General features: G+C 38.7%; 1 long non-coding RNA gene across 1 annotated transcript; it reads left to right on the top strand.

Moving 5' to 3' along the window:
• Positions 1–1,909: 1,909 nt before the first annotated feature.
• LOC141570629 (uncharacterized) lies at positions 1,910–11,731 on the top strand. Its single transcript, XR_012494848.2, has 3 exons — positions 1,910–2,049; positions 2,460–2,565; positions 9,099–11,731. It is a non-coding gene; the product is annotated as an uncharacterized LOC141570629 (long non-coding RNA).
• Positions 11,732–12,743: the final 1,012 nt, after the last annotated feature.

Genomic DNA, 12,743 nt, shown 5'->3' with positions numbered 1-12,743 from the left:
TAAACATGCTGAGTTTGAAATGGTGACAAAACAGCAAATCAATCTGGCCTGGTTGGGTCAGGATTCTTAGACTAATAAAGGTTCATAAAGCTTCATGAAAAGGTCAGGAATCTGCTGAATGTGATAGACAACACTAGCTTTAACCTTGATAATGAAGAGAGTTTAAAGCTTGATTCAGTGGTCTAAGCAGTATGGAGGCTTGGGTGATATGCCAGAGCCCGGTAAGAGTGGCAGGCAGTGCAGCTCCAATGACTGTTTCCTCAGTTGCAACTATGGCCTTTGCATTTGGAGCAAATCTTTCATGGTTAACCCCATTCTATAGCTCAGGTCAAAGGTCCGCAAATTACAGCCCTTGGGTCAATTCTGACCTATTGGCTGTTTCTGCATAGCCTGTTAGCTAAAAATGCTTCTCCCATTTTTAAATGATTGGAGAAAAAAATCAAAAGAATAATCATATTCCGTGACACATGAAAAGTATATGACATTCAACACAGTCCATCTATTCTTTTACATATTGACTGATTGCTTTTGAGCTACAGCAGCAGATTTGAGTAGTTGCAATACACAATATGACCCACAAACCCTAAAATATTTTCTATGTGGTAAAATACTTACTATGTTACTCAGAAAAATTTTGCTGACCTCTGCCTTAGGTTTTTAAGAATTCAGGCATCTGAAGATGGTTTCTGATCATTAGCCTTTCCATCTGTCCATCTGTCCATCCGTCCATCCATTCATCCATCTTGCCACACATCCCACCAGTCAACCAGTCACCAAACTATCTAATATTTATCAATTACATAGTATATGAAATTCTAAAAATTCCCGAGACCTAATACCAGTGCTATATATATAGCAGTGCTTCCTCCTCTTGAAAGAATTTGGCATTTATTTGGAATAGTCAGGTACTTCACTGGGTAGCTGAGGGCTGAGTTTTCAATATCCTTAAGTTCTTCCTCCTTAGAGCCCTCTCTCTCAGGGCCCAGCCCTCCCTGTTGCTGGAAGAGGGGTCGACCTTTGAAATAGGAGTAGGGCTGGATCTGCAGCTGTCTGTCTAGCAGGGGTTCCTGTTAAATGGAAGAGAAGGATTGCTAAGGTTGGGAACCAGGCTGAAACTGAGAAGCTGCAGCTTTTGCCCGGCTGACTAGGGCTTGTTTCTCCAGCCAGGCAGAGACATATTATGACTCTCAAAATGAAGGTGTTAGAAAGGATGAGCAGTGGGACACAGGGTCCTGGCAAGGGCACTCCCTACCAGTAAGCAGTCTAAGCTGGAACAGAGTGGGGAAAGTGGGGGTAGCAGAACCTTCTGGAGAGTGTAGATGTTTGTGGGTTTCACAGGTTTGGAGTGTCAGCAAATCAGGCTGCAGGGTGGTAGAAGATCCCATGTAAGTGCATCATGGCCAAAATAGGGCCACTATTTTGAATGAAGGATGATATTTTAAAATGATAAAATACATTTTTGGTATCCACATACAATGAAACTCTATACAGCAAAATGTATATCCATGCAAACAGATGTTTATTAGTATGGAAATATATTCAACATATAGTAAAAGAAAAAATAGAGTTGTGTGGATTATATTGTAATGATTCCATTTTACAAAATAATGTGTGCGTATTTGTGCATGGCTTATACACCTGTAATTTCATAGAAACGAGCTAGAAACACATGCTTCTAAGTTTTAACAATTAAAAATAGAAGTATATATGGTAAAAATATAAATGATTATTATCGCTAGGTGGTGAGATTATGGGTAATTTCATCTGTCCTTTGTGCATTTCTGGACTTTATATATTTTGTACAATATACACTAATTACTTTGTAACCAAATAAATAAAAATGATTTGTTTTAAAATGCAGCATCTGCACAGTAGTGGAAAGCTACCCAGTTCTGTCTTTGTCCCAAGCCAGGGAGAAGACGACCATGATGAGACCATATAGCTTTTCACCATTTTCTGTGTGTGTGGTATTTCAGCTCCAAGTAACAAAAAATCTAACTAACAGCTGAATAGACTGTAACAACATTTATTTACCCATTATGTCCAGAGGTAAGCAATTTCAGGATTGTCTTGGTGATTCAATGGTTATTAACTTTCTTTCTGCTTTGCCATCCTTAGGGCATTGGCTTTTCACCCACATGCATGTCCCGTGTGGTCTTAAGATGGCAGCTCTCCCACTTTCACATTCAGGGATGGAGGAGGGGGCTGCATTGACATGTCTGAAAAGCAAGTCTTTCTGGGTGAGGGAGAAAGGACTTGAGAATATACTGTTGTATATGATAACCATAAATGCTGGTTGTGGGTGAGAAGGTGCTCTTCTCTTTGTTGAGCTATATCATAGCTGATTATTATTTCTCATTACAGCTTCCTCAATCTCATAGTTTGTAAAAAATGCCTCCAAGATGCTGGTAATGAGTTGTTAATTTTTCAGTGTGAGTTGTTTTTTCTCTGTCTTTCAGGGAGTTCAGGGTGACTACATCAGAGTGTACAATGCAGGAGACAATTGAAATGGAGTTGTATGAGTTTGCAAACATCCACATCCTTTATGTCATATAAGCATGTGAGGTAAGTAAGTATATATGGTTAATAAATAAGTATGAAACTATTCTGCGAATTTTACATATGATAACATTGAGAGCTAGAGACTAAAAGAAGTCAGGACATATTTACGATGCTCAAGGATAACTAACAATGAGCTAGACACAGCACAACAGGTCCTTAGTCCAGGCCAGACACAATTAATTTTTATTGAGTTTGACTCCACTATTTAGTCTAATGGTAAAAGAGCATTTCAGAAATAAAAAAAATACTCTGTACAGAACACATTTTGGGAATCCAAGCATTTCTTTCGGATGGGGGTGGGGGGTGGATTTCATAGCTCATGTATTTATTTAGCGTTTATGAAAACAGTGGAAACACTGCACAAAACTAACTGAACTGTTTTTATTTCACTTATTGATACATGCATACTCTAGTAACTCTCTACTTCAGGCCTACTGATGAGTAAGAAAGGACTGAAAGGAAGAGAAACTCTAGGTTGCCTGATCATTCTCTTTCCTTTTATGTCATCATTCTCAGTGTAAATAGAGAAACACAAGTGAAAAAGGACATGATAAAGTACTTTGGAGTTTCATGTTTCTTAGAATGCTATTGCCAGCTCTTGTCTTTCAAAGCAAGTTGTGGTTCAAATGGAAAAGTGTGACCTCTTGAGTAGGGTTGCCATAGTTATCAAGTAAAAATACAAGACAAATAATTCAATCTAGATCTCAGATAAACAACAAATTTTTTTTTTTTTTTTTTTTTTTTTTTTTTTTTTTTTTTTTTTTTTTTGTGTAAGTATGTCCCAAATATTGCATGGGACATTCTTTATTTTATCTGACAACTCTATACAAGAATTTATTTCATCTCATTGTAGCTATAACCATCTCAACCCCCACCTTTTTCTGGTATGGATATTGCCTTGAGTTAAGCAATTTTGGTTCATTCTCCTATCTGTACAATGGGAATACTTTCATATAGTACCTGCCTTGCTAAATGTTACTTGAATTAATTTGTTAACGTGCATAAAAGGCTTTTTAAGATGAAAAGTGCTAGGCATTAATATGAGTTCTTCTAATCACATGTTTAGTGCACAATGGTTAAATCTCAAAAAAAAAAAAAAAAAAAAAAAGCCCTAACAAACAAAACACTCTGATAAAAGGCTGAAATTCTCTGTAATAGGTAGCATTTAGCTGCTGACATTACAAGCTAAATCATTATGAGTCTATTTTAGTATTCTCCCAAGTGAAAAAAATATCTAGAAAATAAAAACTAAATGAGTTTCACTTAGAAGTGAGCTGAATTTAGTGACAGAGTTTAATTGACCTGCAGGCTTTGAATATTTAAGCAGGAAGATTTTGTGTCACGTTAGTGTCACTTTTGCTGTATTATTGTATTCATTTTAGCTTAATACTCCTTCTTACTATTTTCCCATTATTTCCTACAGCTAACCATTGTTGAATGAATGAATTATACTACATAATATGTATTGCTTGATTTTCAACTTAAATGCTTCCTCAGCGTTTATGAGCTGCCTCTCTGAACAATAGAAACCCCTTTAACATACTAGTCCTTATATTCTGCATTGAAAATATCTCCAGTGGTTTCATATGTGTACATATTTCCTCCCTAACTACAAAAACATAAACTATCTCCTTTACTTTCTTTGAAAATCCTAATGAAAATGTTAATATAATGAACATAATACAACTCTTTGTGTTTTTGTTTGTAATACTTAACATTTTCAAAGCATTTTTCACATCTATTCATTTGATCTTCATTGGGGTATGTGTGTATTTTTCCTATAAAATACCTGTATCATACATATTTCTATCACTTTTTCTTGCCAAATGAAAAAGAAATCCTACAGTCAATTCATGATTTATAAAGTCTTCAGAAAAACATAAAATTAGTATTTTCATAACATTAATCTTTCATTCATATCTTATCACTTTCACTTCTGTTCGTGCTCAAAACTTTAAGGTGGGAATATTTGGAGAACGCAGGCCAGAGAAGCTAAAGGATATGCCTAAAGTTATATGCTATTTGGTCAATGGTGTGAGACCAGAACTTTGGGAAAGCCATTATACATTGATAGAAATGATCTGAGGTGGACGTTCTCCTTCAGTGGCAAAGATGCCTGGAGGAGCTGGATGGCCTTTAAAAAACACTTTTTCAAGCACAGGAAATCATCCAACCAGCAACTGTTGAGCACCTCCCAAGCTAAACACACTCTCTTTGTAAAGATAACCAAGGCCCAGTTCCTACCCTCAAGTTGCTTTGTGACTTGTATGTGAGACGTACACTTGCATAAGCCCCTGAAAATCACTGACGGCTGTACTTTGGGAGATCAACTAATGCCACATTTCACTCTGTGTGGTTCAGCCTGGAGGATGGCAGGAGCTGGGGAAAAGCAAGCAGTAGAAACGAGTAAAAAAAAAAAAAAAAAAAAAGAACTACAGAGGAGTAAATCATATCAATGAATGAAAATAAAAAGATACCGACTTTACATAAAACTGATTAACACTCATTTCACTATAATTATTTATTTGCATATTTATCATTGCCACTGAACTCTGAGATCCTCTTTGCCATAACCCATTTTGTGGCAGAGACTACTAGTTGAGAACTAACATTCATTTTTCCCTTCTTCCTTAGCATTAGAATCCTGACTGTTAAAGAACAAAATTCAACGGAGTAAATTTTGAAGATCTTATTGGCTATATTCAGTGATTCATGAATTGGGAATTGTCCAATCTAGCAGAAAGGAGTTCTGAGGAGCCGAACAAAATAAAAGGCTTTTATAGACAGGAGGGAATAGGTACAGGGAAGCCATACGAGAATAAGTTGATAGGTTATTGCAAGGTTATATGGAGCAAAGGGAAGTCTTGGAGCTGGGTCAGGTAACGTGTGCTAAGCAGTCAGTTGACATATGTCTTCCTCTCTTAGAAGAACCAAGCATATAAGTTTTGGTTTGCTGAAATGTGGCTTAGCATGAGTAACTCCATCTTGGACTTAATCCGGTTACTTTAATACGATTTTTTTGGCTGAATGAGTGATACCAGAATAAAGTCTACATCTCCTAGCCTTCCATGCAGCTAGGTACATGACTAAATTCTGGCAAATAAGATGTGAGACTAATTGTAAAGTGGGAGTTCTGGGAAGACTCCTTAAAGGGAAGAAGTATATACCTTCTCTGCCTTTGCTTCCATCTGTCTTCCTACTGCCTGGAATACAGATGTAGTAGCTGACATTTCAGCAACTGTCTTAAACCATGAGATGACCTTGAGGGTGAAAACCAAAATAGGAAAGAAAGGACTCTGGATCCCTGTTGAATTTTTGGAGCTCCTGTCCTCTGGGCTGCTTAACTCCCATGCTACTTTACATGAGACAATAGATCTGAATGTATTAGGTTTGTGCAAAAGTAGTTGTGTTTTTTGCAATTATTTGTAATCTTTTAAACCTCAATTACTTTTGCACCAACATAAGACTTAAGCCCCATAGTTAAATTTCTGTTCATAATAATTAATTCTGTTAATTTCTGAAACAAATTCTAAGCAATACTCATCATATTTTTGTATTCACAACAGAGAGCATGATACCTAAATTGATAGTTGCTCAAGATATATGCACTTGAAGTTTTATTTAATTACTTATACCTGCCTTATTCCAGAAATAATTAAAGGTGGGGTGCTAAATAAATGGCTACAAAAACTGCAATTACACCAGTTTATCAAGGGAGAGCATAAAGGCCAACTCAGGGAAACAAATTCAAGATATAAAATCTTAGAAGTTAGCCAGAGGAATGTAAAGGCAAATGTCATTCTTTTGCTGGGAAGACTATCTAGCAACATAATTTTAAAATTATTTTAAAATATGGATAATGAAATTAAAAAATTAGCAGTAAATAATTGACTCTAAGTATGAATTGCTAATACATGAAAGGACAAAAATCAAATCTGAAGTGATAGTGGAGAATTGATCCATATCAAAGCAGAGAAAGGTTGAATGGCATAACTAGTAAGTTGCGTCTGAGGCAATAAAATGAACAAGTGAAATTATGACAAAAATAAGCTTGGTCAGAGAACCATATGCTGATAACTGATTTATTTAACAATGCCTGATTTGGCAATTCTAAACACTTTACAAATGTTAAGTCATTAAATCCACATAACAACCATTTGAGGTAGTTATCGTTGTATGTCCATTTTTCAGATGGGGAAACAAGTACAGAGAGTTTATGTTTCTTGCCCAAGATTACACAATAAATGGAGGAACAGGATTTCACCCAGACACCAACATTTTAAAGATGACAAGTGGTATGCATTATTGTTTATTCTTCTAAGGCATACTTAGAAGTGTGCTGGTGGGCAGGCCAGCTTCTTAGCACCTTTAATCTAGTTTACATTTTGAAATTGTGGAGAAAAAGAAGGGAATCTGGAAAGGGCTCAGAGAAATGTTAAAAAGGAAAGTGATAGGATGAGAAGCTGGACCCCTGAGGAAAAGCCAAAATGTTGAACACAATTTAGAGAAGAAACCATACTGATGAATTTTCCAACCTCCTGTGAGAGAGTATGGTCAGATGAAAGAAAAAGCTAGCTAATTGTGATAGCTATAAAGGAAGGTGTTGGAATCTCTGATCCTAATAGTTCTTAAAATGAGGGTAGCTGATGTAAAATGATAGATTATGAAGATTTTATCAAACTTTTGTATCACTTCTTCCATATATATATATTCTTCTGAGCTCATCCTTACAATTCACATAAGTATATGTTATGAATGCTTTCTCTGCCTTTCTCCCATGTCTGCCTGGAAACTCTTTCTCTAAGATTCTGCTCCAGAGTCAATTCTCCGTGAAACTCTGGAACCCTCACTCTGCCGTTTTCTGAGTGCAGCTGACTGGAGGGAGTTTTGAAATTTGTAGCCCTAGCGGACACTTCTACTTAAGGTAGAAGCCAAGCAAGATGCCAAGAAAATAGTCAGATGGGGTGTTGTTACCAATTGTTTTTTCTTTGGAGAAGTCACCTGCTGACCTTGCCATCTATGGCCAGGAGACATCATGGTTGATTCTTTGAACTTTGTGCTTAAAAAGGTAAAAGAAGACATCCCCGGCATGGTCCTCAAAATAATAGGAAGACAAAAGGAAGAGGGAAATTTTACCTTCCTCTTCAGTTTCCTTGAGAATTTTTAGTAGTTTTGTCACGCCAATTTAGTACTTTGGCTGTGACCTCTGTATACTCCCAGGTCAGGTCAGCATTGTGCATGTGGATTAAACCCTTTGGACCATGCTAGAGCCTGAGCTTTAACTGGTCTCAAGCACATGCATTCACACCTGCATATTCTTTCCTTTTGCTTTAAAGGGAATTGGGGGTTCCTTTTAAAACTTAAGTTTCAAAAGACAGTAGCTAGAATTTATGCTGAAGTGGAGTAACAGGCTTTGGAGCTGAGCAGGGTCCTAATACAGGTGAAAAGCATGTATTGATTACTTAAAGAAAGTTAAAATAAAAGCAATTTTTTCTCCCCATTTCGGCACATTGCAGCTTTTGGCCTATCCACTTATAGCTAAAAAAGCATTCTTTCCTGATAATCAAGCTTCAGCTGTCTGAATTTCAGGCCGAGCCTCTCCTCCTGAGCTCTGCTGAAGAGCTGCTTTAATTAACCATTATACCACAGATGTTATTGATTTTTTTTCAAATCTGGTTGAAACATCATTGTGCTGGATCGTGGCCAAAACTAAGGCCTGAATTTGTGTGTGTGTGTGTGTGCTGCTTTTACTCCCTCTGCATACCTTATTAGTCTCCGTGTCTGTTAAGTGCAATCCTTAGTATTAACTCAGAAAATATAGAATTGATTTTTAGCCTAGCAGCCGTGATCTAAGGGCTCCTAATTTGAAATCTGAAAACCTCAGTTGCTGAGGAAGTCTTTCTGTGTTATTCTACACTTCCTTGAAGTAAGCTTTTTAGTCTTTAATTTAAAAGAGAAATCTCCCACTGCCTTTTATTTCTCTTTCACGCACACATTTGGAGGTTTCCCCGGAACATGACCCATCCTTTGCATTTTGAACATGCTTGTCATGAAAGGTCCCCAGAACCTTATTCTTGTTTGTCCAGAATGGGTGACCTCCGATGTGGATCAGATGACATTTTGAAATTGAAGTGTCTCCACGCTCTCCATATTTTTAAGAAAATTTGGAAGAACTTGAACAACATTCACTTTGAGCAAATTGCAGGATGTCAGAAACCACGGGGCATCTGCATTCTTTTTACAATCCATCTCCCAGTGATGATAAACTCAAGATCCAAACAATCACAGTAGGTTCCTAAATTCTGATAAGGTTTCTGTGAGTTCAGGGATACAGTCTTTAAACATAATTTGAAGCTTTTAAAATACTGTAATGGCAGCTCTTGACCTTTACAAAAAAATCACATGGAGCAAGAGGTGGTGAAAAATGTTTATTTACTCTGCATTAGTGGCTAAACTCCCGTTCCTTCCTAGAACCGGTAGTTCTTTTATACTCGGGAACTCACGCATGTCACCCCCATTCTTCCAACACGAACCAGACAAGCCCACTTGAGCTGGAGAAACAATGGCCTGCAGTCGGTCCTATGCCTCAGTGAGAAACAACAATGCAGGCCTCTTGACGAATTCTGGCGTCGCGAGTGGAATCTTGCAGTTCAACATGTCTGCTGAACAGAAGTTGGAAAAAGAAAAGATCATCTTGTAAACAATTAATTAATGTTTGTCATGAATTATCATTTTTACTTCCTTCTCAAGAGGCTCAAAGGGAATAAAAAGGCATTTTTGCAGGTGGTGGCATTCAAAGTAAGGGCAATCAAAGGTTTGAGAGCTGAGGCACAGCACTCTGAGTCTCTAAGGGTGAATGGTGCTAGGATTAGAGCACAGCGGGGGGTTGAGGGCTTCAGGTGTGAAGCTTAATGTTTGTGATCAGCAAAAAAAGTCTTGAATTTATCTAAACTGCTCTTCTGCTAACAGTACTTCTAGCACATAAATGTTCTGAAACTGACAAGTGTTCTCATTGCTCTTCTAATGCAAACATGATCTGCATTTGAAAGATGCATCCCTCTTGCCTAATTTAGAATGTGCATCACAAAGAGCGTTAGATGATGACCCCACAAAGATCTCTCTCTCTCTCTCTCTCTCTCTCTCTCTCTCTCTCTCACTCACACACACACACACACACACACACACACCAGACGTGCATGCTGCATGCGTATACACGTGCAAACTATCTCTTTTTTGCCTGGATCTTCTTTGAAGCTTCCAGCAAGGATACTGCAGGATTGTTTTTCTCCAGATTCCTAAGCCAGAGGTTGAAAACTAGGAGGCTCGATAGCCATCTGACCAGTGAGTTCCTTCCTCTGAATACTCTACATGAATAATTCCTTTTCATTTGGTTTGGATAATTGCCTACAATTTATCACGTTGCATTTTAATTTGCAGCCCTTCTCCTGCCTCCCCCAGCCCCTTCCATTAGTAGCAAGACGTTAAAAGGTATCCGATACACAAAAATTTAAAACACACACATACAACCAACGATATTAAAATTTCCTAAAGAATTATAAGTAACATTTACAACCCCTAGAACCAATAACCAAGATAGGCATTGCTGATGGTTAGAAAGTTGCTAAAGTCCGTATAAATTCATCTGATTGTTTAATGAATCCTCTCCATAATCCACTACTGACTTTAAATGTTCATTTTCTCTCTTTTTATATCATTGATAGATGCCACCTACTAGAAGAGCTCTAAAAAGAAATACTAAGTGAAAGGTAGATAAGACTCGACAGTGGAAAATCAGTCATAGGCAAAACTTGGGAAGACCAAGATGAATCTGAGATTCTCGAGTTAATTTTTCATTGAACCTTCCAAAATTCTCTACTATCCCATGGTACCCACCCATTTTCTTTCCTGCTTTCATAGTGCGTATTTGTTTAGTATTCACTTACCATAATATAATAATCACAGGTTCCTGAGGCATCAAGCCTTCTCTTTCCTGCTGGAGACTGAGAGGGCTAAGGTGATAAAGGGAAACATAAGCTCATGTTTGCCTCCTTCTGCCTTGGTTCCTGTGGAGCTAACAAAACCGAGCCTGCTCTGAGCTTTGCACTCACCACCCTAGACCATGTCATGAGGTTTCCCCTTGAATCCAAGTATGTAATACCAACCTGTGGGCTTAAACTTAGGAAAGACCTCCAGAAACTATAGAAGAGTTTGGGTAGAAAGGGTCAACCTGGAATACCAAGTAAGGAACATAAGAGGAGTTTTAGAAGGTTTAGAGAAGAAAAAGGACCTAGAAGGAAAGAAAAGCAGCACAACCTCTGAGACAGAATGGCAGTCAAGGAGCCCCTTTCCTGACATTTCTGGAAACTCTTTAGTATCGAAGAGTGCGGAAAATGACTTAACTAGAAAAAGTAAATTAATTTCTCATAATTATCAGAGTTCTTCAAATCCAGAGGTCTACCAAAGTATTTAGTTTGATTCCCACTTTTTATAAAGATGTTAAAATCCCATTGAAACCCTAGTGCCAAACTGCTTTAGAATCACATACAAAAATAGTGAAAATAAAGTACCAGTGGCTGCGGTAAAGCTGAAAAGGACAAGAGTTCCTTTTCAGTACCCAGTATGGAAAGCAGCACTTCAGTCCTGTGACGGATGCATTAGGGTTGTTTCCAGGTCCCAGGATCCTGGTCCTTCATCAGCATCTGTGGCTGTCTGGTGGCCTGCCACATGCCCACAGTCTCACTGCACCTACCTAATGTCCATTAAGCCCCTTGCTGAACAATGTTTGCACATGGCACTGTCTCCAGGACAGATCATTTTTGGGGGTGGGGAGAGGAAGCCCACCTTCCCTACCTGCCTCAGGCCAGGCTCAATGCCACATGCTACCACTCGTTCTCACTTTGGTACGTTGGATGGTTGCGATGACACTCACTCGGGTGAGGGAGAGCTGAAAAGTCTCCAAAAGACTGAAAACTTGGAAGTCTGCGTGGCTTTTATTGGTATTTGTTCAACTGGTCTAGATCTAACTGGAAAATATTTTACCGTAGGATGAGTTTTACAAAATTAAGAGCACTTAGCTTTAAAATAAATGACATTGATTAATCCAACCATAAAATAACATGCAAAAAAAAAACAGTCGGCCTGATGCCCTTTCCCTACCAGGAATGACATAAGTTGGAAAACATACGGCAATGTTTTTTCATATTATTTTTTCAATGTAAACAAATAGATTCTCCCAAGTATTTACCTGCAAGTTGCATGAACCCAAAACAATAAAGTATACTTTTAAGGAGTAAAAACAAAGAATAGTTTTAAGGAGTATTACTGGGAACATACCTACTTCCTTCTACAGCAGAAAAATGGTTTTGGAAATAAGGCCTCCATCCAGGAATGAGTCGATGATGAAAGAATTAAAAATTATCACTTGAATGGCTCTCCTGGTTGGAGCTGTCTTTTCCAAAGGGATTGACCTTTCTAGGACTTCCCTCTGCGTGAGAGGTCCCACCCACCCTGTTACTATTTTAAGGAAAACTGTGAAAGGCTCCCTCTCGTTCCCCCTCCCCCCATTATGCCACCACAGTGTGCTAGTGCTTGAAATTAATCAAGGGCCCCTTCTGAGAAAGGGATTCCTCGAGGAGAGAAACGGAACTGGACACGTCTCTGCCATCCCGCGTCCCCTTGCCCTGCCAGGCCCCGCCGCCCAAAGCTCCCCAGACAAAGCCCCAGACCTCCGAGGAGGGGGAAGCTGCTAGAAGCCGCAGACCTGTCTTTGCCAGACAGCTGCTGTTTGAACCCAGCTCTGACCGTAAAATCAAAAGTGGGTCCGAGGGAAGCGGTAAACACTGTGCAATGAGCCTTTTGAAGGCAGCTGATGCCTCATTTGGGGTGACATGTTGTGGCTGATGAGTGTGGATGATGTGGGGTTTTCCATAAGTGCCTCATCAGTATCCTCATCATGCTCGTGTTGCTCCGCCGCGGCGTGTGCCCTGACTTGATTGTAATTGCCCGAATCTGCTCCCGCTGCTCAGGCGCGCACAGTAATATGCAATAAAACAGCAAGAAGTGAATGTTAACCATCTGAGTTCTGACACGGCGGCTCTGCAGTTCAAGATCTCCATTAAGGACCAAAAAAAAAAAAAAAAAAGCCTGTAAGAAAAGAAGGAATCGAAAAAAAAAATTCCCAG

Source organism: Rhinolophus sinicus, chromosome 3, assembly GCF_057876585.1.
Source record: "Rhinolophus sinicus isolate RSI-liver-muscle chromosome 3, RSI-T2T, whole genome shotgun sequence".
NCBI lineage: Eukaryota > Metazoa > Chordata > Mammalia > Chiroptera > Rhinolophidae > Rhinolophus > Rhinolophus sinicus.
This window is presented reverse-complemented; position numbering and strand designations above follow the sequence as displayed.